Source organism: Lissotriton helveticus, chromosome 6 (assembly GCF_964261635.1).
Source record: "Lissotriton helveticus chromosome 6, aLisHel1.1, whole genome shotgun sequence".
Lineage (NCBI taxonomy): Eukaryota > Metazoa > Chordata > Amphibia > Caudata > Salamandridae > Lissotriton > Lissotriton helveticus.
Window position 1 is genome coordinate 1,023,284,749 of NC_136067.1, and position 25,935 is coordinate 1,023,310,683.

Sequence of the window (25,935 nt, forward strand, 5' to 3'; positions counted from 1 at the left end):
ATATATATATATATATATATATATATATATAACGCTCAAAGTCCCTTCAGATGCTCCCAGAAAGGACGACACAGCACTCGAGGGTAGGGTTAACAGACACGCTTGATTTTATTCAGCGGAGGGGGTGCACACAGACGCGTTTCGGCGGTCTGCCTTCGTCAGTGTGTGATGCACTGTCATGAAACCCGACATAGTTTTAAACATTGCATTTGCATATATATATATATTACCTACTGGCGGTCGCCAGTAGGTATATATAGTTAGGATTTTTTCTCTATGGGATTTTTGAAAATTCTATGTCTAATAACTTTGGCGTTTGTGGACGGAATTGGCTGAAATTTTCAGGAAAATGGCACATTTTGTTTCTGAGCAGCCCCTGAAAATTTTGGGGGGGTTCGTCAAGGGGGGGCCGAGAAAAAAGGGGGGTCCCAAAACGCGTTTTTCCCATGTTAATTTCCATAGGGCGGTTGGCCTCACTTTTATCCCGAACGGCTGAATGGATTTGCACGAAACTTGGCAAAATTGTAGGGACTGGTAGCCCGATGTGCCTTTTGTAGGTCTCAATATATGTGCTCCAGTGGATTTTGAGAAATTAACGTTTAAAAAAAGATATATATCTGTAACAGCGGACCTGGCAGCGTCCCAGGACGCGTACTTTTCACGCAACGGAGCTTTGTGAAGCGAAGCTGATTGGTTCTCCGGCGTCTGTCAACATTCCAAACAGTCCGTAGCGGCCGCCATCTTGTCTCTCGGTAGGATCGAGAGACAAGAGGAGGCGAAAGCGAAGGGGCAAATGACCATAAGGGGGAATAGTAGATCCTCGCTGACCCCCTAGGTTTGATGTGGAGGCAAAAAAAAAATAAATAATAATAATCGAACGGCTGAATGGATTTGCACGAAACTTGGCAAAATTGTAGGGACTGGTAGCCCGATGTGCCTTTGCTAGGTCTCAATATATGTGCTCCAGTGGATTTTGAGAAATTAACGTTAAAAAAAAGATATATATCTGTAACAGCGCTCCGCTTCGCGTACTTTTCGCGTTACGGAGGTTTGCGAAGCTGATTGGTTTTTCGGCGTCTGTAAACATTCCAAACAGTCCGTAGCGGCCGCCATCTTGTCTCTCGGTAGGATCGAGAGACAAGAGGAGGCCAAAGCGAAGGGGCAAATGACCATAAGGGGGCATAGTAGATCGTTCCTGACCCCCTAGGTTTTATGTGGAGGCTTTGAAGGGGTCTCGCAGGGCAAAAAAAAATATACCGTAGAAACTTGGCAAAATTGTAGGGACTGGTAGCCCGATGTGCCTTTGCTAGGTCTCAATATATGTGCTCCAGTGGATTTTGAGAAATTAACGTTCAAAAAAAGATATATATCTGTAACAGCGCTCCGCTTCGCGTACTTTTCGCGTTACGGAGGTTTGCGAAGCTGATTGGTTTTTCGGCGTCTGTAAACATTCCAAACAGTCCGTAGCGGCCGCCATCTTGTCTCTCGGTAGGATCGAGAGACAAGAGGAGGCCAAAGCGAAGGGGCAAATGACCATAAGGGGGCATAGTAGATCGTCCCTGACCCCCTAGGTTTGATGTGGAGGCTTTGAAGGGGTCTCGCAGGGCAAAAAAAAATATACAGTTTTTTTAGTTTTTTTGCGTGGAGTGCGCCCGGTTCGCGAACCGGGAAGCGTTCTGGGGAGCGTACTTTCTTGAAAATTAGTGAAAAAAGTTAGAGTAAAATAATAATTGTGAGTGATCAGATGTAGGGTAGCTCTGAGAAGAGCTTTTGGGTTTATGGTACATTTAGGTACTTATAAGTAGGTACCAATGCACATTCTTAAATTCAGAGTGAAAACTCTGTTGCCCTCATCTGAGAAGTGAACTCCATCTCCTCTGTAGATATCTTGCATGTAGTAACGCAAGTTATTGTTGTACAGGGAGCCCATTCCATGGTCTCTCATGTAAGCTGAAACAGATTTGTTTACATGCTTCCTCGACTTCTCAATTTGTGGACAAAATTGGTTCGACCGCCTCCATTTCTGTCTTTGGCATATATTTGAATATACCAAGGCAGTCTGAGGAAAAAGTGCCATCAATTGCTCAAAGGTGTCCTTTAAAAGCATTTCCAGACCTACCCCAGTCAAAGTGCCCAAATCATTACCTCCACAGTGCACAATTAACAGGTCAGGTTTTGGCAAATGCATAAAGGTTTTCACCAATGGTATCAATTGGTGACATTTTAATCCTCTGTGGCCAAACCACTTAATTTCCACATCTTGTAAATTGAGGTTAGGTAAATTCCTGTTTTCAGCGTACCTTTGAGCCCAATATATGTAACTATGTCCAACAATCCAGACAGAAAACATGGTGAGAGAAGGTTCTGCTGCAGTCAGATGAAGTGTGGCAATGAAATGGCAGTTGAAAAAATGAGAGTGTAAAATGAAAAAAACTGAGGAGTTTCTGTGTTAATGAAGCAGTAAGAGTGATTGGTGGATTTTGATTGCTGAAAACAGAAAGTTAGTGTGCATGGATGAGTTCGTTGAAAGATGTATTTTGAGTGGCGAAGAAAAAATCATTAAATGAAAGAATGCTCTGGATATGCAGGTGCACTGAGAGTTCAGAGTTCAATTGCAACATTGTTGTGTGAGAGGTCTTGCAAGAGGTGGTTGCTATGCAGAAAAAGCAGAGAGGGGGCAGAGGGGGGAAGGGTTTTGCTTTGAAAAAAAGTGAGGGAAGAGTTTTGATTGGGTGACATGAGAGATATGTGTGAGGAATTACAGCATTTCTGTGCTTTTGATAGCTGCAGACTCTGGAGTGCATACCTTTTGCTCTGCTGAAGACAAATTGGTGTGTTTCTGAGACTGTTTTGAAACTCAAAGTATTTGCTAAGGTGAGAAAAGATTTCTTTAATTTAGATAGAAAATAGTGTGCTTTAAGGAGAAAATTATGAAGAAAGTTGTGTTTTTCAAATGTTGCTTTGTCTCAAGTGTTTCACAAATAGATTTTGTTTCTTTGAGAAATTGTAATTGGAGAAAATGTGAAGTATTAGTACTGACAGGGCTTTTATGTGCATAGGAGCTGTGGAGTGTTTTCAAATTATGACTTGTAAATCGTTTTTGAGAAAAAGCAATGGTTTTAATATTGATGAGAAGGACATAATGGTGTCTGCTTCTTTATAAGGTAATTGAGAGTCTCTGATGTTATTTTTCCCATTTCAATGTAAGAAGTTTGTCTGTGGAGCAAATTGCTTGTAAATATGCTCCCACCTGTGCATGGCAAATTTAGATTTTGAATGTTTCCGTTACATAGGCATGTTAAAGGTGACTGAAACATGCTGCAAAGGCAATCAAAAAATGCTTTTATGTGTCTTAAGGACATTTTAAGTCATTTCCCCATGTGCAGTGTTTTCAAATTATGAGTTGAAAATCGTTTTTGAGGTAAAGGAATGTTTTCAAAATTTATGTGCGCCATATGACCCCAAATTTCTTTTTCAGGGGTGCAGCAGGGTGTTCTTGAGACACCCCTGCACCGTCGGAAAAATTCATAATTTGCGATGAGGTAATTGCTAATCGCAAATTGCACCTTTATTCCTATGGGCCTCCTGCTGCATGGAAATGAATGGGTAATTTGTAATTAGCAAATAGCTCATCGCAAACTAGGAATGGTAAAGAATCGCTATTTATTCCTTAAAGTTCGCTATTTAGGAAATGCAAAAAACTTTGATGATACATATGGCGGTTTATCTCTAACAAGATAAGAAGCATAGGGATAGATTTATGATGACTGGCGCATCACCAGGGATGTGTTAGTCATTCTGTGCCGCTGTTCCGTCACCTATGGTGTGCTGCATTTACAATGCGGCGCATCATGGGGCAAAAACAGCACAAATGCGTGACGTATTTGTGCCGTAAAGTTGGCGCATTGCTGGAGTTGTATCGCAAGTGTGATGAAGCTCCAGTAAGGTTGAGGGGTGCCCCTGTCGCAGGGTTTCTGTTCTGACACAGAACTCTGGACAGAGGATTGGAACCTCGGCGAATTAGGGTGTCCCAAAACTCACCTTAGTAATCAAAACCCCTTAGCAAGCTAGGTACAGTGTCACATTGGATATAACAAACTCTCAATGTTTAGACAATCCAGAATATGAACTTATAGTACCTCAGGATACGTGGAACTCATGAACAGTCGGTCGTTATATATTTCTTAGAAACGAGAACATGGAGTTAAGAAGAACACATGTGTATTTGAAATGTTTATTTACTAATGCCGTCTTCTCAGGCGTAGTATCCTAGATTATACAAGTACACATATTATCAGTAGCAAAATTACCAGCATAGTCAATAGTACATAAAAAGCGAATGGTGACAGTATGTTAACATGCTGTAAATGAATAAGAGTTAGCAACACTTATAAGCAGCCGCGGGCCGTGGAGGGAGTTACGGTGGGCAGGGAGGCGGGGAGGGGGAGGGGCAGGGTGGAGAGGGCTCCACCCTGCCCCTCCCCCTCCCCGCATCCCTGCCCCACCGTAACTCCCTCCACGGCCCGCGGCTGCTTATATCTCACCCTGCCTAATACACATAATATATTATTTGCTAAGAAGGTCTCTTTGTGTTGGTTTAGGGCGTGCCGATACTTTAGTGTCTTAGATTTGAAGGAATCACATCAGCATAGAAAAGATAATCCATATGCCGTGCTTAATATCGCCAACGGCATTGTGCCATAATATTCTAGCATGCGATTGCGGAACAGTGTCAGCAGCTGCAGGGCGGGAGCTTGCACAGGAGGGACATCCATATTTAAAAATGTAAAAAAGCACAAGAGCGTCCGTTGGTAATGCAAGTAAAAATGGGAATCCACGAAGCAGAGTGGAAAAAATAGAATGTAAGAAAGCAGGGATGACTCCAAAGATTTTCTCAAATGAAGTCACGAGACCACTGGTAACAATTTTTAAAAAGTGCGCCAGGCCCTTTGTGGAGGACGCGTTAGAGATAGTCCGAACCATCTTGCTGAAATGGAAAGGCGAATCTGTATTTAAAAGGGTCTGCACCTCTGTACGGGTGTTCGCTGTGTGAAGCACGAAAGTTTCACGGGCCGAACTCAAGGCCACCTCTCTCTGAGACAAAATAGCTCTTATTCTTGCCATGCCGTTGAAATGTGCTGCCAAGGTTGGTATTTGTGGCCAGATTGAAAACTCCCTATGTTCATGTGTGGGAGGAAATAGAACATTTCTGCAGCAAATAACCCGTTCATTTACTGTTACGATAAAATGAATACTTTTAATTAACCCAGAACAATCTTCATTATTGAGCATCAAATAACTACCATTTTCCAAGAACTTGAACGTGGGGATGATAGCAGGAACTGGTGTGCCTTGCAACACGCAAGCCATATTTGGTCGGTGTTTGTTGCATGAACCGTGTAACTGTATGTGCCTACACATTAGTGAATGATCTGGCGTCTCTGTGCATTCCTCTCCATTCAGATAAAGTTCTTGATCATCTTTGAAAATCTGTATGTGTATGGAAGCGACCAGACTTCATGAAGAAAACCACTACCTAAAGGTTAATAACGACCTATTGGTATATATTTCATACAATTTGAAAACTTATATAAAGCAAAAGGCAGCGTTATTAAACCGTGGATAAGGCACGTTGCCAAAGCAGTCAACCTTTTGGATTTATACTGGAAATGTTAAAGGAAGAGTTACGGAGTAGGGCCTGTAAATCTTTAATAGACAACGAGTAAAATTACTCCAACCATCATATTCCTCTAACTCCGGGATAGTAGGGGTGTTTAATTTTTTAGAAGTAGCCAATCCAAATCATTTGGTCTGGGAAATTGTTTCATTCACAAACCACATATGTTTTGGGATGAGACATGCACGGTGGAAAGCCTCAGTGCCTTGTACCTGCCAGGTTCGTGAACCCCAAACTGATGTAGATCCTGGATATTTTTACTCTGTATTACGTTAGCATGGTCTCATTACTGGTTTAAACGCCATTTTTCCTTTTTTGTAACTTCTGCACACGACACTTAGTTGTTGCTTTAGCTTTCAGCCTACCTGCGTCAAGATCTATGCCTGCTTCAAGCAGGCGCAGGGTTTTGATGTAGCTTTGTCCTATCTGATTGTAAATGCGGCACACCGTGGGTGGCAGAGCAGCGGTGCACGTTAACTGGTGCATCCCTGGGGATGTGCTAGTTAATATAAATCTGCCCCTTTACATTTAATTATGTGCAGGGGACACAGAGTAGGTGAGGTTTATCCAAGGTTAAGAAGAGATGAGTCCTGTTCAGTGAAAAATTGGAGATAGGCTTCAGTATATTATATACTTAAGTAGTGTGTTAAGTTTTTGATGACTGTTATTAATTTACTGTTGGGTAATAGTGGTTAATAACATTTTTTATTATATTTTACCACAGATTCAACTGCAGATTATTTCAAGATTTTAGGATGCCTAGCAAAGAAAGAGTAAGAAAGGCTGCAAAACGTCAAAGACAGCAGGACCATGGAATAATGCAGCAGTCCTCTAACAAAAAGATTTGTCAAGTCACCAAGAAAGCACCGGGTAAGAGTCGAAAAACAGTCATAAGAAATATGTGTAGTAAAAAAAATATTACTACAGAAAATGTTTCAGTCCAGAAAAGGAGAAAGAATTCAAATGGTAAGGAAAGGCCAATGAGAAATGTTACTGCTAGAGTAAGAGATAACTCTATGCATGAAAGTAGAAGGAAACAACAGTTTAGGGATATTCGTAAACGAATGTTCCGCAACAGGATAATTGGGAATTTGTTAAAAAATATTAAGAAAGGTCAGCAGAAAGTGGTTTTTTATAAGAGAAAAAAAATAGTTGAGAAAGTTATTGATCAGGCATTTGAAATTAAACGTAAGTTATTTATTTTGACAATCAATAGAATTAGGAAGCTAAACAAGGTAATTTATGATTTCAAAAGAAATAGTAGATGGAAGAGAATAGTTAATCGTAGTAATTTTTGTGAAGTTTTTTCTGGAGAATGGATGCATAGTTCAAGCTCTGAGGCATTTTTTAATGAGGAGAGTTATTTCCAGGATAATGATTTGGTGCATGCAGTTGACACCAGTGGTCGAGCTTATGAAGTGAAAGATGGTTGTCCAGTTGAAAAAGAAAAACTTGTGAGAACAGAGATAGAAGAGGTGTTAGGTAATGAGGTTTTAGGGAGACGTCCTAAGGGTCCTGTGTACACCTGGAAGTGTAGTAGTATTTGCAGTGTACGACAGGATTCCATCAATTTGCTTTGTGATTTTATACGGTCATTTAGTAAGAAAAGTTTGAAGCAGAAAATGAAGTTGTTGCAAGAATTAGATCCTTGCAGAGTGAGAGAAGTGATAGGTTTGCATGGTCATTCACTGGCTTGTCTTTCCAGGAGAGTATGCCAGAGTGTTTTTCATCATTTCAGGATGCTAGCAGTGCATCATAATAAAGTGAGGAAATTAGTTAGAATGTTGTATTATGCTAAGAGTCCAGCAATTATGCTTAAACAATTATGCGCTGCTCTTTTGCATGGTTCTGAAATAGATGTGAAGAATATATGTGAAGAAATTGAGTTTTGTTACTTTGGAAGTAAAGAGGAGAATGTTGAAATTGACCAAGAAGAAGAGAGTAATGTGGAAGATAGTGTACAGGTTTCCAGTACAGATAATTTCCATAGGGAAATTGCGACGTTTGAGGTGAAATCAAGTGGGAGGCCAAATTTCACTTGTGTGTGTTGTCGACGCACTTATTATAAGAATCAGACTAAGTTAGTGGATTTATATGGAAAAAGTGAAAGGGAAAATAATAGTGAATGGAAGGATTTTACAACATACTTGATGGTAGAAAATTGTTTTTATTTGGGATTGGATCAACGTGTGTGTACTTATTGTTGTAACAAATTAAATCAAAACCAGATGCCTGCTAGAGCAGTTCATAATAATCTGGAATTGGTTGAGATTCCTTCTGAATTGAAGGATTTAAATACTTATGAATCTATTTTGATTCAAAGTATCCATCCCTTTCAGGCTATTGTAAGAATGGAGCCAAAGACAGGGAAATTGCCTCCATCAGATTTACAGAGAGGATTAAAGGGAAGAGTTGTTTATTTGCCTCTAGATTTGAAGAAAAACATTAACACAATTGGAGTAGAAAAAGTGGAAGAGGAACCTCTTGTTATCTTAGTTAATGGGGTTCCGACAAAGAGTAAGAAAATATGGCAAGATTTAGTAGATGTTAGGAAAGTCAAAAGGGCAACATTGTATTTGAAAAAAAATAATAAATACTATAAAAATGTATATGTTGCAGAAGAGGAAGTAAGTGAGGAAGAGGATAGCGATTTGTGTGCTGGTCAAATTGAGAAAGTAGAACCCTGTACTAGTGAAGAAATATATGAACATTATAGTGTTCATCCTTTGCATTCCAAGGAAGTCATGGGGAATGCTATTGAGTTGTTTCAAATGAAACAAGCGAAAGGGAGTCCCATTAGTGTTTGGGAGGAAAGTTTGGAAGCTCGGTGTTTCCCACAGCTTTTTCCAACAGGTCAGGGAGGAAGATATGATGAGCGACCTCATCAAATTCCTGCTTCTGAATACCGGACTTTGCGATTGTATGCAGGAGATCCTAGGTTTCGACAATGCATTCCTTATTTGTTTCATCTCCTGTTTGAAAGCGATCTGTCTGGACTGTCATATGCAGTGAACCACATCTTGAAAAGTGGTATACACATGCAAAACATCTCGGCAAGTGACTTTATGGATAAAGTCAATGTCCAAGACAGTATTTTGGATTCTCACCTGATTAATCTCATGGCGTGTCAGCGTGGTACTAATGAGTACTGGTACCGTCGTCATGGTGATTTAAAATGTATGCTGAGGAACTTAGGAACTCCCACATGGTTCCTCACTTTGAGCTGTGCTGAGTATGGCTGGGAAGACTTACTTGAATTTCTACGAGAGGCAAATGCTAACGTAGAAAACATCGAATTCAAGACACCCGGAGAACTGTGCTCTTTGGATCCAGTCAATGTATGTAGGTACTTCAATCATAGATTTGAAGGTATGATGTCTTTCATCATGAATAAGAAGAATCCACCTCTTGGAGAGGTGTTGGATTTCTTCTGGAGGAAGGAGTACCAAGCAAGAGGTGCTCCTCATATACATATGTTGCTGTGGATCAAGGATGCACCTAAATTTGGAACGGATGCAGACGACTCAGTGATGAGTTTCATAGAACAGTATTCTACGTGTGCTGTTCCAAACGCAAAGGAGAAAAAAAGCCTAAGAGAAAAAGTTCTACGTTTCCAAAGCCATCGATGTGGAAAGTACTGTCGTCGTAAATTCCGGAACAAAGACAAGTTCTACACCAAATGTCGTTTCGGCTTTCCACGATCGGTGATTGCTAAAGGAAGAGTGAACAGTTTGATGTCTTCGCTGCGACATAATGTGATGAAGAAATCACCTAAAAACACATACAATTTGAAGAGGAACGAAGAGTCTAAGTACATCAACGACTATAACCCGGTGATTTTGTCCATGTGGAATGCTAACATGGATATACAGTTTGTGGCTGATAACTGTATGGCTGTGGCTCGGTATGTGACATCTTACATCACCAAAAAAGAGAAGACAGAATTGAAGGATATGTGGGAGGACATTTCCCATGAAAAGAGCCTCAGCAAGAAGTTGTACAGTTTCAGTCTGAAGATGTTGTCGCATCGAGAAATCGGAGCTTACGAATGTTCTGACCGGTTGTCTTCAGCAAGTCTCTATGCCAAGTCCAGGAGTATCGTTTGGGCGAGTGTTGGTCTTGCTGCAACGCGTAATCGAGTTCTGAAACCTGTGCGGGAAATTGAGTATTTGGCGGAAAAGGAGCCAAACAGTACCGACATTTTGAAGAGCAACATGTTGGATACATATTATCCAAATCGAAGCAGTCACCTCGAGAATGTTTGTCTGTATGAGGTTCTGCAAAATTACATATTCAAGAGGAACATCAAAGAAGATACTGAGAAAGGAGTGTATGCTGTAATAGGAAGTGAGGGATGTGTGGTCAAGCAAAGAAAATGCCACTTGATAAACCATCGAAAATTGAGTGGCGAATCTCCTGAAAAAAAGGAGTTTTTCTATTTAGCACTTTTGCAACTTTTTAAGCCTTGGCGTGCAGAAGAGGAACTGCTTGGAGATTTCCTTTGTTACGAAGACTCATTCAATGCTGCCAAGGAGACCATAGAATGTCCTGCTTTTCCCAAATATGTAGAAATGTTGAATGTGGAAATTGAGCAGGAAGCAACGATTGCAGCCGAGATTGCCAGAGACAGTTCTCAGGACAGTCAGAGTTCTGCTTCATTGAGTCAGGATCCACTAGGAGGACCTCTTATCGAAAATGAAGCTGCCACTGCTATGAATGAAGTGGAAAGAGCCATGGCACATGCTCAGGAGGATGTGGTTAACTTAGAAGAGTTGGAAAGACAACTCAACGTTGAGCAGAGGAAAATATATGACGAACTTACCATGCAAATTGATCATGGATTAAGTCATGACAAGAAAGAGTGCTCATGTACGTCGTTGAAGCCTGTCCGACTGTACGTGAGTGGAGAAGCGGGAACTGGAAAAAGTTTCCTTATTAAAGCAATTTCATGTTATTTGCAGGAAAGGACAGAGTCATCGCTGTCTTGTGTTGTCACCGCTCCAACTGGACTGGCAGCACATAACATTAAAGGGATTACTTTACATCGTTTACTGATGCTGCCAGTGGAGCATGACAACAAATTAGAATATCACAAGCTATCTGGAGATGCTTGTTTTGAAGTTTCAAGAGTCTTGAGGAAAATGAAACTTCTTATCATTGACGAAGTAAGCATGGTTTCCAATGTCATGCTTGCCTTTGTGCATTTGAGAATGCAAGAAGTTCTCAAAACAGAGTATGATGTGTTATTTGGTGGCAAACACATCATTGTTTTCGGAGATCTTCTGCAGCTGACACCAGTGAAAGGGCAACCTGTGTTTAAAATGCTCACGCATGAAGATACCAGGAAGTGCTTAGGGAGTATTGGCAACGTCAATATATGGTTAAACTTCAATTATGCTGAACTGCATGAAAATATGCGTCAGGCAAAGGATGAAGTTTACAAGACTATTCTACAAGATGTTAGAATTGGAAAAGTGACCGAGCATGGGAAAGAAGCTTTACATGCACGATTACTGACAAATTTATATCCAGACGAAGATGTTGTGCCTGAGAATATTTTTCAGAAAGTTACTGAGAAAAAATCTGGAATATGTTTGATGCCAACTCTTGCAGAATGTGCCAAATTCAACAACAAAATGTTGCATTTAGAAAAGCAAGAGATTGTGAAATTGGAAGCTATTGACAGAGTAGAGCATATGGGATCAACAATTATTTTGTCTGAGAATCTGAAAACAAAATTGGATTCATTAGAGAAGAGTATATCTAAAACTGCGGGTTTTGAAAAGACTCTGAATGTGTGCTTGAACTGCCGTATAATTTTAAGAAGGAATTTACATGTTGAAAGAGGTCTGGTAAATGGATCAATGGGTAATGTTGTTGATTTTGTGAAATACAGAAATAGAGATGGAATTGAATTTTAAAAAATTTAATTTGATGGCATTGAGGAAGTACAGCTAATTGCTCGTTGTTCTGCTAGATTTTTGCTTGTAAAAGACTTATATGTTCGTCGTAAGCAGTTTCCTGTTTGCTTGGCATATGCGGTGACAATCCATAAATCGCAAGGTTTAAGTGTAGACTGTGCATTGGTGAATATTGGCAGTTCTGTGTTCAAGGAGGGTATGGCATATGTGGCATTGTCACGAGTTAGGACTTTATCGGGATTGTACTTGATTGAGTGTGATGTCACAAACATTTGTGCGGATCTAGATTGTGTTAAGGAATACAATAGGTTGAGAAGAGAGTATGCGCCACATTTGCCTCAGTATCCTTTGTTTGAGAAACGTGTGGTAGGCCGGAAACGAAGAAATGTGACCAATACTGGGGAGGTTGTAGCAAAAAGACGAAAAGTCGATGAACCTGAAATTATAAGCAGAAACAAAAAGGATTCTGTTGAAGATGTTGTTGGTTTTCAATTTGAAAACAGTTCTGGTGTCAACTGCTATGCTAATGTAGTGGTTAATGTTTTGTTTTCTCTACAAAATGTGAAAGAAGAGATTGTGGTCAATTCTGATCAAAGATTTTGCAGTTTGTTAAATTCTGTGTTAGAGAAATGTAGCACTGATAGAACAAACATAGAAAGTGTGTCTGAAATTCGAAATCTGTTAGACAGATGTTCAGGCCAAACACAATTCTCTCAAAATAGTCAGCAAGATTGTCAGGAGTTTTTAATGTATATGCTTGATGTATTGTATGCTGAAGGTGTAGATGTAGATCATCTGTTTGGGCTTTCTTATCAATGGCAGCATGACTGCAAGAACTGTAGGGTATCAAGTAGTACTAGTGTAGACTCAGAAAGATTTATATATTTAACTTTGCCAGACAGTAAATCAGTCTCTTTTAATAAGCTAGTAAAAGCAGCTGATCACAATATGGAGTGTAGGCAATGTAAATCTGAAATGATGTCCACATTATTTATACGAACATATGGCCAGTATGTCATTTTAATGTTCCAACGATGTAGGCCTGATGGAACAAAATTGACAACTTTAATTAAAAATGTTGTGGCTTCACAGTTGTCAATATCAGGAAGGACTTTTGTAACTGTAGCAATTATATATCATGATGGTTCTTCAATAACATCAGGACATTATACAGCTTATTTAAAGTGTAGAAATGGCTGGTCATTCTGCAATGATTCTGTTTTAATTTTCAAAAAAAAATTGCCATATGACCTTAAAAACTCTTACCTGGTGTTTTTAAAACCAAAATTTTAGGGAAAGAATCTCGGGATGTGCTCTGAGGAATTTCAAGAAGTTCTCATGGCTCCTACACTATTTGGCCTTGAAGATAAGTGTAGTACAGAGACATAACTTTTTACCATAACACTGGACGTTATTGAGAAATACGTGCACTTTGAATGAGTTCAGAAAAACTATTTCTTTTTATAAGCTAATTGAAGCAGCGAATCAAAACATGGAGTAGAGGGAATGTAAGTCTGCAATGCTGTCTACTGTTTTACATTGCTTTGTGATTAAAAGTGATGTAGAGAATTAAATAATTGTACTAGTCATAAAGGTAGTGTAAGTCTGCTTCATAGTAAGCAGTATCAGTGTGATAGGAAATGTAGAACATGATTGAGCAAGAAGGGGAAGATATTACTAGTCCAGGATTGTGTAAATGATCTTCAACATTTTAATTCTGAAAGTTGCGGAAATGCGAAAAGACGGGATTGGCTAACAAGAAATCCAAGAGTTATACATGGCTCTGACAAGATTTGGCCTTGTGGAATCTTGTGGTAGAGAGCAAGAAGTCATTTATTGTATGTAACATGTTTTTGAAAACGATGGAGGTTTTCTTTCAGAAAGTGGCGGGTTGAAAGTAATAACAGCACAACAGAGTGTAAGCTGTTCATAGGACATCCTTGGCCGTCATGGAAAGTAAGTTAACTTTAAGGAGTTCTGAATTCTGATTTCTAATGTTGTATGGGTTTTTTAAACACAATCATTTTGATTGTGTTTTTTTTTCCCCGCTGTTATATGATGAATACCTTCAAGTCACTGTTTTAGTGAAATTTGATACATTCTGAGAACAGCAAAAATAAACCATTTAACATGTATAATTAATTCTGTTCTGTTTGCATTTATGATGTACATGTAGAACTGTGTAGGAGGCATGGAGAAGGTGAGGCTTCTGTAAGTGTCAAAGTTGTTGCATACAGTGCTCATATTCTACGTAGTCTTTTATATTTTATTACTTTCACTGTTTCTGACTGATCTAAAAATTTTTTTTAAAAAAGAACAGTAAGTATAAGGGAAGGAAACAGACAGTTATGTTAAAAGAAACACAGCTATAGGGAATAAACTAGGGATACTGTTACCCGCAATCCTCTGCTGATGATGTCACTGAGCATGTCATGAATGATGTAATATGTGACATCATCAGCAGTGGATTACGGGTAATAGTATCTCTAGTTTACTCCCTTATAGCTGTCTTTCTTTTAACATAAGTGTCTGTTTCCTTCCCTTATACTTACTGTTCTTTTTTAAAAAAAAAATGTTTTGGTTCGCTTCCGGTTCGCGTACCGGGGAGCGAACTGGGAAGCGAACTAAGAGAAATAGAGGTTGGCACAGTTGCAAATATTGTACCAATTTTTTAATAACGGGGAGGTAGTTCTGAAAAGAACTTTTTTTTAAATTGTTTTTGTTGTTTTATATTTTTTTTATTATTTTTCTGAACATTTTTTTACTTTTTTTGAATTTTTCTGAACAGTTTTATATTTTTTTTGTTTTTTTTTCGGAGGGGGCAACGAAAACGATTCATTGTAAAGGGCTCAACAGGAGCAAGAAAACAAAAAAAAAGAATTTATTGTTTGGGGAGTTTCGGACAAACATGAGCATGATTGTCAATAGCTCTGTTGATCAGAGTGATGCTACTTTCTCCGTAGCAAATGAATCCACTGCAATGTACGCAGACTTGTTTTACTTCACGAAATCTCGTTTGTATATTTGGCACCATCTCCCTGCCCTCTGGTCCCGTTACTTCCGGTACAACAGATCTTCTGGCCATAATAGGGAGATTATCTAGGTCGTCCTGTTCCTCTTCTTCCTCTTCTTGCTGAATTATAACTTTAGCAGGTGGTCCACTCTTCCTTGGATGTGGTGGAGGTGGTGGGGAAGCACCAGCTGAAGCTAGTAAAGAAGCCATTGCTCACTGGTAACAAAGGGTCTTTCTCTCACAATGATGAAAGTCAGAGTGAGGAAAGAAGGAGGGATTTTCACCATTTGGGAAAAAAAATAGTTCTCAACCAATGAAAAGTGTTCATTTTAGATCATATGACCTAGTCTTACATCATTAGGAAACCGAAAGTGAAATGAACCAATGAAAAGTGTTATTACCAAGTCACATGACCTGCTGTGTTTACGTTACGCGCTTTGCAGGGCCTCCCGGTTTGCTTCCAGAAACCTGTGCTTTGCGACTCGGTAAGCGTACGAGTTCGCTAACGTAGCACGTCATATGACGTATCACGCGACAACGCGAAACGTCATGCGGACGGGAGGCGTCACGATGTTGTTTTCTAACGCGGCAGTTGCGGTAAAGAAACGTTTACCGGCTCGCGGTCTATTTCGCGGCATCAAGGTCAGCTAACGGGAAGCTTCCCGATTCGCGAAGCGGGAACGAAGAAAAAAAAATATTAAAAAAAAAAGTTATTAATAAACATATAAAATATATTTTGGGATTTAAAGAAGAATACATTTTACAGCTACAGATATTAGCTGTTAAAAAACCAATGAAATTCACTGAAAAAACCATAGGTTATAGACCATATATAGTTAGGAATTAGCATTTACAAAACCTTGAAAATTCACTGAAAAAACCATAGGTTATAGACCATATATAGTTAGGAATTAGCATTTAAAAAACCTTATTTTACTCACACAAAACCATTGAAATTCCATATATAGTTAGTTGCACTAACTATATATCGCGCACCCGCAATCCACTGCTGATCATGTCACATATTACATCATTCATGACATGGTCAGTGACATCACTGATGACATCACTGATGACATCTCAAATGACATCACTGATGACATCTCACTTGACATCAATGATCACATCACTGATGATATCATTCATGTGATAATACAATGCATCTCCTAACACTCTAATATAACCTCCGTTACACCCAGTGTTAAATAGAGAGTATCATTTTTGAAACCATTGACACACCAATACTAGTTACTACATACGCAGTCACTTATTCCTATGTCTACACACACATTCACTCATACAATCATTCATACATACAATCACTCATCTTTACAACACTATCATATGCACTCATACACCTATACAGACACTCACACTCTGCCACTCATCCATGGAGTTACTCACACACCTAGTCAGTCCTGAAAAGAATCAATCACACTTCCATTTTCTCATCTATACAGTTAAACACAGAACAGCTTACATTTTTGAAACATATACTAACACATAGTTACTCTCTTATAGAATCACTGATACAAGTACACATTGATCTGCACAGAGTCACACACCTCCCAGCCAGCCATACACACACTCGGTCTCCCATACAAATACTTGTGCAACCAATCAATAACCCATATAGCTACTTATATAGCTACTGATCAACACATGCAGCAGCTTGCACAACAACAGACATACTGATGCACACTTTTAGACAGTTTAGTCACTAACCCGTGCATTCAGTAAGACGCATTTAATCACTCACTCATACAGTCAATCACGCACCTACTAAAACCTTCATTCAGACACTTATACATCCACTCATTCTTCAATATGTAAAACATATTTAAACTTTACAGAAACACATAATCACTGGATGTTGTCATCAGTGATGTCATCAGTGATGTCACTGACCATGTCATGAATGATGTAATATGTGACATGATCAGCAGTGGATTGCGGGTGCGCGATATATAGTTAGTGCAACTAACTATATATGGAATTTCAATGGTTTTGTGTGAGTAAAATAAGGTTTTTTAAATGCTAATTCCTAACTATATATGGTCTATAACCTATGGTTTTTTCAGTGAATATATATATATATATATATATATATATATATATATATATATAAATATATATATTCACTGAAAAAACCATAGGTTATAGACCATATATAGTTAGGAATTAGCATTTACAAAACCTTGAAAATTCACTGAAAAAACCATAGGTTATAGACCATATATAGTTAGGAATTAGCATTTAAAAAACCTTTTTTTACTCACACAAAACCATTGAAATTCCATATTTAGTTAGTTGTACTAATTATATATCGCGCACCCGCAATCCACTGCTGATCATGTCACATATTACATCATTCATGACATGGTCAGTGACATCACTGATGACATCACTGATGACATCTCAAATGACATCACTGATGACATCACTGATGACATCTCAAATGACATCACTGATGACATCACTGATGACATCACTGATGACATCTCAAATGACATCACTGATGACATCTCAAATGACATCACTGATGACATCACTGATGACATCATTCATATGATAATACGATGAACCTCTTCAGACTCTAATATAACCTTAGATACACTCAGTGTAAACAGACACTCACAGACTGTCACTCATCCATGGAGTTACTCACACACCTAGTCAGTCATGCAAAGAATCAATCACACCTCCATTTCCTCAACTATACAGTTATACACACCTTACTTATTCAAACATATACTAACACATATTTACTCTCTTTTACAATGCCTGATACAAGTTCACAATGATCAATACAGCCACTCACACATTCACTGGCTCTTATGCACAGTTATTTATATATGTCAACTATCACATGTACTGTGTTTTACATATGTACTTACTTTGACATGTAGCACTGAGATATCCATTCACTCACCAATGCACTCAGTCAACCGCCCATACAGGTGTTTCTACATGCACTTTTGAACCCATACATCTAGTGAATCAACTGCTCACACATCTATGCACAGAGTCATACATCTCCCAGCCACCCACACACACACACTCAGTCTCCCATACAAATACTTGGGCAACCAATCAATAACCCATATACTTACTCATATAGCTACTGATCAACACATGCAGCAGTTTACAGAACAACAGACATAATGATGCACACATTAAGACAGTTTAGTCACTAACCCATGCACTCAGTGACACACATTTATTCACTCACTCATACAGTCAGTCATGCAACTACTAAATCCTTCATTCAGACACTTATACATCCACTCATTCTTCAATATGTAACACATATTTTAACTTTACAGAAACATACAGTCACTGGATGTTGTCATCAGTGATGTCATCAGTGATGTCATTTGAGATGTCATCAGTGATGTCATCAGTGATGTCATTTGAGATGTCATCAGTGATGTCATCAGTGATGTCACTGACCATGTCATGAATGATGTAATATGTGACATGATCAGCAGTGGATTGCGGGTGCGCGATATATAGTTAGTACAACTAACTATATATGGAATTTCAATGGTTTTGTGTGAGTAAAAAAAGGTTTTTTAAATGCTAATTCCTAACTATATATGGTCTATAACCTATGGTTTTTTCAGTGAATTTTCAAGGTTTTGTAAATGCTAATTCCTAACTATATATGGTCTATAACCTATGTTTTTTTCAGTGAATTTCATTGGTTTTTTAAAAGCTAATATCTATAGCTGTAAAATGTATTCTTCTTTAAATCAAAAAATATATTTTATATGTTTATTAATAATTTTTTTTATTATTATTTTTTTTTGTTCGCTCCCGGTACGCGAACCGGGAAGCTTCCCGTTAGCTCAATTTGGTGCCGCGACCCGGTACGCGAACCGGTAAACGTTCCGTTTGCGCAACTGCCGCGTTAGAAATCAACATCGTGACGCGTCGCGGAAGCGCGACGTATCACGTTGTCGCGTAATGCGTCTTATAACGCGCCGTGTTAGCGCACCCGGAAGTGCTCCGGAGCGCGAACCGAGGCGCGAAGCGCAGCTCCCCGGAAGCGATCCGGGGCGTGTTCCGCAGCGCGTAACATAAGCGTAACAGGTCATGTGACTTGTTAATACAACTTTTCATTGGTTCATTTCACTTTTGGTTTCCTAATGATGTAAGGCTAGGTCAGGTGACCTAAAAATAACACTTTTCATTGGTTTAGAACTATTTTTTTCCCAAATGATGAAAGCCCCCACCTTTTTTCTCACTCTGACTTTCAACTTTGTGAAAGGAAGACCTATTTTGCTGAGTGGAAAATGGCTTCACTAGTAGCTGCAGCTGGTGCACCCCCACCACCACCACCACCTCCTCATAGGAAGAGAGGACCACCTCCACAGTTCCTTTCCAACACAGAGGAGGAAGAGGATCAAGAAGAGGAAGAGGAAATACAGGGACCACAGTTTTTACAAGAGGAGCCTCATCATATCTCATCATAAAAATAGTTTCATTTGACAGTTTTTTTCTTTTCCCGAAGGACAGAAAAAAGTTAATGCTCGGTATGTGACGTGCCTCATATGCAAAGAGGACTTATCTAGAGGCACAGATAAGAAGTATAGTTACGGCAACTATACTATGCACCGTCACACGCTGAGGTGGCATCCACTAAATTACAGCCGGGCACAGATGCGTGACCTCCAGGACAACCCACCAACTCCTGTGGCCAGGACATCGGCACAGGTATCTCTGTCGGGGCCAGAGGCACAGGAAACAGTGCCAAACATTCAGGATAACTTTATCCACATGAAGATTGTCTGTTTATATTGCGGTACCTTACTCTCATGTGCCAATATGAGCATTAACTTAATAAACAGAGCATTTGAAAACCACAAGTGCTCTAAACGCCCCAAAAAATAAAAAAAATGTTTGCTCCTGTTGAGCCCTTTCCAATGCCTGATTTTTGTTGTTTCCCCCCCAAAAAACCAAAAAAACCATAAAATTGTTCAAAAAATAAAAATAAAAAAATGTTCAGAAAAAAAATATATATATAAAACAACAAAAACATTAAAAAAAAGTTCTTTTCAGAACTACCTCCCCTTTATAAAAAAATTGCTAGAATGTTTAGCACTCTGGCAAGCTCTATATCTTTTGGTTCGCTTCCCTGTTCGCTCGCCGGTACGCGAACCGGGAGCAAACCAAAAAAAAAAAAAAAAAAAAAGAAGAGTAAGTATAAGGGAAGTAAACAGAGAGTAATGTTAAAAGAAAGACAGCTATAGGGACTAAACCAGAGATACTGTTTAATAGATTTATTTACCGAAGAAAAGATGGAAGAGGATATAATTGTGAAAAACAAAATAGATAAGAAAATGAAAGAAAAAAATGAGAGTAGAAGAATAACACAGAAGAGTTTCTTAGAGAATGTGAGTGAATGTTCAAAATAAGATTAAAACATGTGGAATAACAGAGAGAAAAAACAGAAAGCAGAAAAGAAGAAGTAACAGAAAAAGAATAATTGAAACAGCAAAGAAATGTAAATAACATAGGCCCATATTATCAACATAGGCAATAAAAGTTTTGCAGCTTTTATCGGCAGAAATGTGTCGCTAAAGCCGCTTTTGCGGCAGAAAACTGCCGCTAAAACCGCTTTTGCAGCAGTTTTCTGCCGATAAAAACAGCAATAATTTTATTGGCTCTGTTCATAATATGCCCCTTAGTGTGCTTCAACTACACAGAGAAAGCATAATGAATAAGTACTGAAAGAGTGATCAGTCAAAGACACTAAGAGTAATAGAGACGGAGTGAGTGAACAAGAGTGAGGAACTATGAGAAGAGAGGGACTGAGAAAAGGAGTGGAAGGAGTAGAGTAAGTAAGTAATAGAGAAAGGAATGAGGGAAGTAGCAAAGGCAGGAAAGTGAGGGTTAAAGAAATGAAGCAGTGGAACTAATAGTACTTAAATGTGATAGAAATGTAATGAAAAGAGTACAAAACATTTACCTTATAATTGTCGTTAACTTAGTCACTTGTTATTTTTATACTTTCAATCTGTGAAAGAGAGAACAAACATTTGAAAAATATTAAAACATGTATTTAAAAATTTGAAAAGACAAGGGAAAAGATTGAAGGACAAACAGTTTTTCAACAACTTTGACACTTACAGAAGCTTCTGCTTCTCCAGGCCCCCTACACAGTCCTAAAGATATACATTTTAAACTAACAGTATCTTGATGCAGATGAAGTGAGGCCTATCTTGGAACATGGTGCATCTTTTGCACTGCTGTTGTCTCACAAAAGTGACGCAATGGCAGCGCAAAAGAGGTGCACAATCATCATAAAACTGTTCCTAACATTTTAAATGATTGTTTCAAGATGGCAATAAGGTGTGTCCTATCCAGACGTTTGTTTCAGGTGAGGCCTACTCAGGGTTGCAGATGAAATTTACGCTTGTTGAAGTGTACAGAGGAGATAATACATGTGCAGGCCTACCAATAAAGTTCAGACCTCCTCTGTTTCCCTGGACAAGCCTAAACTTCATCTGCACAATGTGATTCGTAATGTTAGGAAACACAGGTAATGTATTTGAAAAACGTGCAATTTCTTTTGCTCATTTCACAATCACATCACTTGTGTTTCCTTTGGTTAGGTATCTCATTGTGCAGATGTAGTCCAGCATATGAAAGAGTACGCACTGCATGCAACAACTTTGACTCTTACTGAAGCCTCAGCTTCTGCATGCCCCCTACACAGTTTTAAATGTATATCATAAATACAAAAAGTACAGAATTAATTATACATGTTAAATGGTTTATTTTTGCTGTTCTCAGAATTTATCAAATTTCACTAAAAACAGTGACTTGAAGGTATTCATCATATAACAGCAGGGAAAAAAAACACAATCAAAATGATTGTGTTTAAAAAACCCATATAACATAACCAATCAGAAATCAGAACTCCTCAAAAGTAACTTACTTTCCATGACGTCAAAGGATGTCCTATGAACAGCTTACACTCGGTTGTGCTGTTTTTATTTTCAGCCCGCCACTTTCTGAAAGAAAACCTCCATCGTTTTGAAAAATATGTTACATACAATAAATGACTTCTCGCTCTCTACCACATGTTTCCACAAGGCCAAATCATGTAAGAGCCATTTATAACTCTTGGAATTCTTGTAAGCAAATCCCGTCATTTTGTATTTCCGCAATTTTTAGAAAGAAAACGTTCAAGATCACTTTCACAATCCTGGACTAGTAATATCTTACCCTTCTTGCTCACTCATGTTCTACATTTCCTATGACACTGATACTGCTTACTATGAAGCAGACTTACACTACCTCTATGACTACTACAATTATTTAATTGTCTACATCACTTTTAATCACAAAGCAATATAAAACAGTAGATAAAATTATATCAACCCCTAGAATCATTATACGCCAGTTACCTACCCTAAATTCTCTTTTCTGAAAACAGAAAGTAAGAATATTTTTAAATAAAAAGGCAACATTGTATCGTAGTCAAATGGGAATCATTTCCGAAACAGCAAATTTTTTTACATTTTAAGCTGTGTAATAAGCGGATCTGTCAAATGACCATCATGCCATATAATAGCTGCAGTTACAAATGTTCTTCCTAAAATCAACGACTGTGTAGCCACAACATTTGTAATTAAAGTTGAAGATTTACTTTCATCAGGTTTATATAGTTGGATTTTTAAAATGACATTATAATCAAAAGTTTGGACCAATAATCTAGACAGCATTGCAGACTTACATTCCCTCTACTCCATGTTTTGATTGGCTGCTTGAATTAGCTTATAAAAAGAAACAGTTTTTCTGAACTCATTCAAAGTGCAGTTATTTTTCCATGACGTCAAGTGTTATGGTAAGAAGACAGTTTGCTTTGGGAAATACTCTGTTGTCCTTCAACTAATCTGTGCCCACCACTTTCTGTAAGAAAATCTTCTTTTTTTCCAGGAACTATTTAATACTCAAAAATAACTTATGTCTCTGTACTACACTTATCCTCAAGGCCAAATCGTGTAGGAGCCATTAGAACCTCTTGAAATTCCTCAGAGCACATCCCGAGATTCTTTCCCTAAAATTTTGGTTTTAAAAACACCAGGTAAGAATTTTTAAGGTCATACGGCAAATTTTTTTTTAAAGTTAAAACAGAATCGTTGCAGAATGACCAGCCGTTTCTAGACTTTAAATAAGCTGTGTAATGTCCTGATGTTTTTGAAAGACCGTCATGATATATAATTGCTGCAGTTACAAAAGTCCTTCCTGATATTGACAACTGCGAAGCTACAAAATTTTTAATTAAAGTTGTCAATTTTGTTCCATCAGGCCTACATCGTTGGAACATTAAAATGACATACTGGCCATATGTTCTTATAAATAATGTTGACATAATTTCAGATTTACATTGGCTACACTCCATGTTGTGATCAGCTGCTTTTACTAGCTTATTAAAGGACACTGATTTACTGTCTGGCAAAGTTAAATATATAAATCTTTCTGAGTCTACACTAGTAGTACTTGATACCCTACAGTTCTAGCAGTCATGCTGCCATTGATAAGAAAGCCCAAACAGGTGATCTACATCTACACCTTCAGCATGCAATACATCAAGCATATACATTAAAAACTTCTGACAATCTTGCTGAATATTTTGAGAGAATTGTGTTTGACCTGAACATCTGTCTAACAGATTTCGAATTTCAGACACACTTTCTATTTTTGTTCTATCAGTGCTACATTTCTCTAACACAGAATTTAACAAACTGCAAAATCTGTGATCCGAATTGACCACAATCTCTTCTTTTACATTTTCTAGAGAAAACAAAACATTAACCACTACATTAGCATAGCAGTTGACACCAGAACTGTTTTCAAATTGAAAACCAACAACATCTTCAACAGAATCCTTTTTCTTTCTGCTTATAATTTCAGGTTCATCGACTTTTCATCTTTTTGCTACAACCTCCCTAGTATTGGTCACATTTCTTCGTTTCCGGCCTACCACACGTTTCTCAAACAAAGGATATTGAGGCAAATGTGGCGCATACTCTCTTCTTAACCTATTGTATTCCTTAACACAATCTAGATCCGCACAAATGTTTGTGACATCACACTCAATCAAATACAATCCCGATAAAGTTCTAACTCGTGACAATGCCACATATGCCATACCCTCCTTGAACACAGAACTGCCAATATTCACCAATGCACTGTCTACACTTAAACCTTGTGATTTATGGATTGTCACCGCATGTGCCAAGCAAACAGGAAACTGCTTACGGCGAACATATAAGTCTTTTACAAGCAAAAATCTAGCAGAACAACGACCAATTAGCTGTACTTCCTCAATGATATCAAATTTAATTTTAAAAAATTCAATTCCATCTCTATTTCTGTATTTCACAAAATCAACAACATTACCCATTGATCCATTTACCAGACCTCTTTCAACATGTAAATTCCTTCTTAAAATTATACGGCAATTTAAGCACACATTCAGAGTCTTTTCAAAACCTGCAGTTTTAGATATAGTCTTCTCTAATGAATCCAATTTTGATTTCAAATTCTCAGACAAAATAATTGTTGATCCCATATGCTCTACTCTGTCAATAGCATCCAGTTTCACAATCTCTTGGTTTTCTAAATGCAACATTTTGTTGTTGAAGATGGCACATTCTGCAAGAGTTGGCATCAAACATATTCCAGATTTCTTCTCAGTAATTTTCTGAAAAATATTCTCAGGCACAACGTCTTGTTCTGGATATAAATTTGACAGTAATCGTGCATGTAAACCTTGTTTCCCATGCTCAGTCACTTTTCCAATTCTAACATCTTGTAGAATATTCTTGTAAACTTCATCCTTCGCCTGACGCATATTTTCATGCAGTTCAGCATAATTGAAGTTTAACCATATATTGACGTTGCCAATGCTCCCTAGGCACTTCCTGGTATCTTCATGCGTGAGCATTTTGAACACAGGTTGTCCTTTCACTGGTGTCAGCTGCAGAAGATCTCCGAAAACAATGATGTGTTTGCCACCAAATAACACATCATACTCTGTTTTAAGAACTTCTTGCATTCTCAAATGCACAAAGGCAAGCATGACATTGGAAACCATGCTTACTTCGTCAATGATAAGAAGTTTCATTTTCCTCAAGACTCTTGAAACTTCACAACAAGCATCACCAGATAACTTGTGGTATTGTAATTTGTTATCATGCTCCACTGGCAGCATCAGTAGACGATGCAAAGTAATACCTTTAATGTTATGAGCTGCCAGTCCAGTTGGAGCGGTGACAACACAAGACAGCGATGACTCAGTCCTTTCCTTCAAATAACATGAAATTGCTTTAATGAGGAAACTCTTTCCAGTTCCCGCTTCTCCACTCACGTACAGTCGGACAGGCTTCAACGACGTACATGAGCACTCTTTCTTCTCATGACTTAATCCATGATCAATTTGCTTGGTAATTTCGTCATATATTTTCCTCTGCTCAACGTTGAGTTGTCTTTCCAAGTCTTCGAAGTTAACCGCATCCTCCTGAGCATGTGCCATGGCTCTTTCCACTTCATTCATGGCAGTGGCAGCTTCATTTTCGATAACAGGTCCTCCTAGTGGATCCTGACTCAATGAAACAGAACTCTGACTGTCCTGAGAACTGTCTCTGGCAATCTCGGCTGCAATCGTTGCTTCCTGCTCGATTTCCGCATTCAACATTTCTACATATTTGGGAAAAGCAGGACATTCTATGGTCTCCTTGGCGGCAGTGAAAGAGTCTTCGTAACAGAGGAAATCTCCAAGCAGTTCCTCTTCTGCACGCCAAGGCTTGAAAAGTTGCAAAAGTGCTAAATAGAAAAACTCCTTTTTTTCAGGAGATTCGCCACTCAATTTTCGATGGTTTACCAAGTGGCATTTTCTTTGCTTGACCAGACATCCCTCACTTCCAATTACAGCATACACTCCTTTATCAATATCTTCTTTTATGTTACTCTTGAATATGTAATTTTGTAGAACCTCATACAGACAAACATTCTCGAGGTGACTGCTTCGATTTGGATAATATGTATCCAACATGTTGGTCTTCAAAATGTCGGTACTGTTTGGCTCCTTTTCCGCCAAATACTCAATTTCCCGCACAGGTTTCAGAACTCGATTACGCGTTGCAGCAAGACCAAGACTCGCCCAAACGATACTCCTAGATTTGGCATAGAGACTTGCTGAAGACAACCGGTCAGAACATTCGTAAGCTCTGATTTCTCGATGCGACAACATCTTCAGACTGAAACTGTACAACTTCTTACTGAGGCTCTTTTCATGGGAAATGTCC

The 25,935-nt window shown here is 38.5% G+C and overlaps 1 long non-coding RNA gene across 1 annotated transcript in view; it reads left to right on the forward strand.

Moving 5' to 3' along the window:
* Positions 1-25,935, forward strand: part of LOC144761631 (uncharacterized) — a 566,884-nt gene that overhangs the window by 519,916 nt on the left and 21,033 nt on the right. The window lies entirely within an intron of this gene.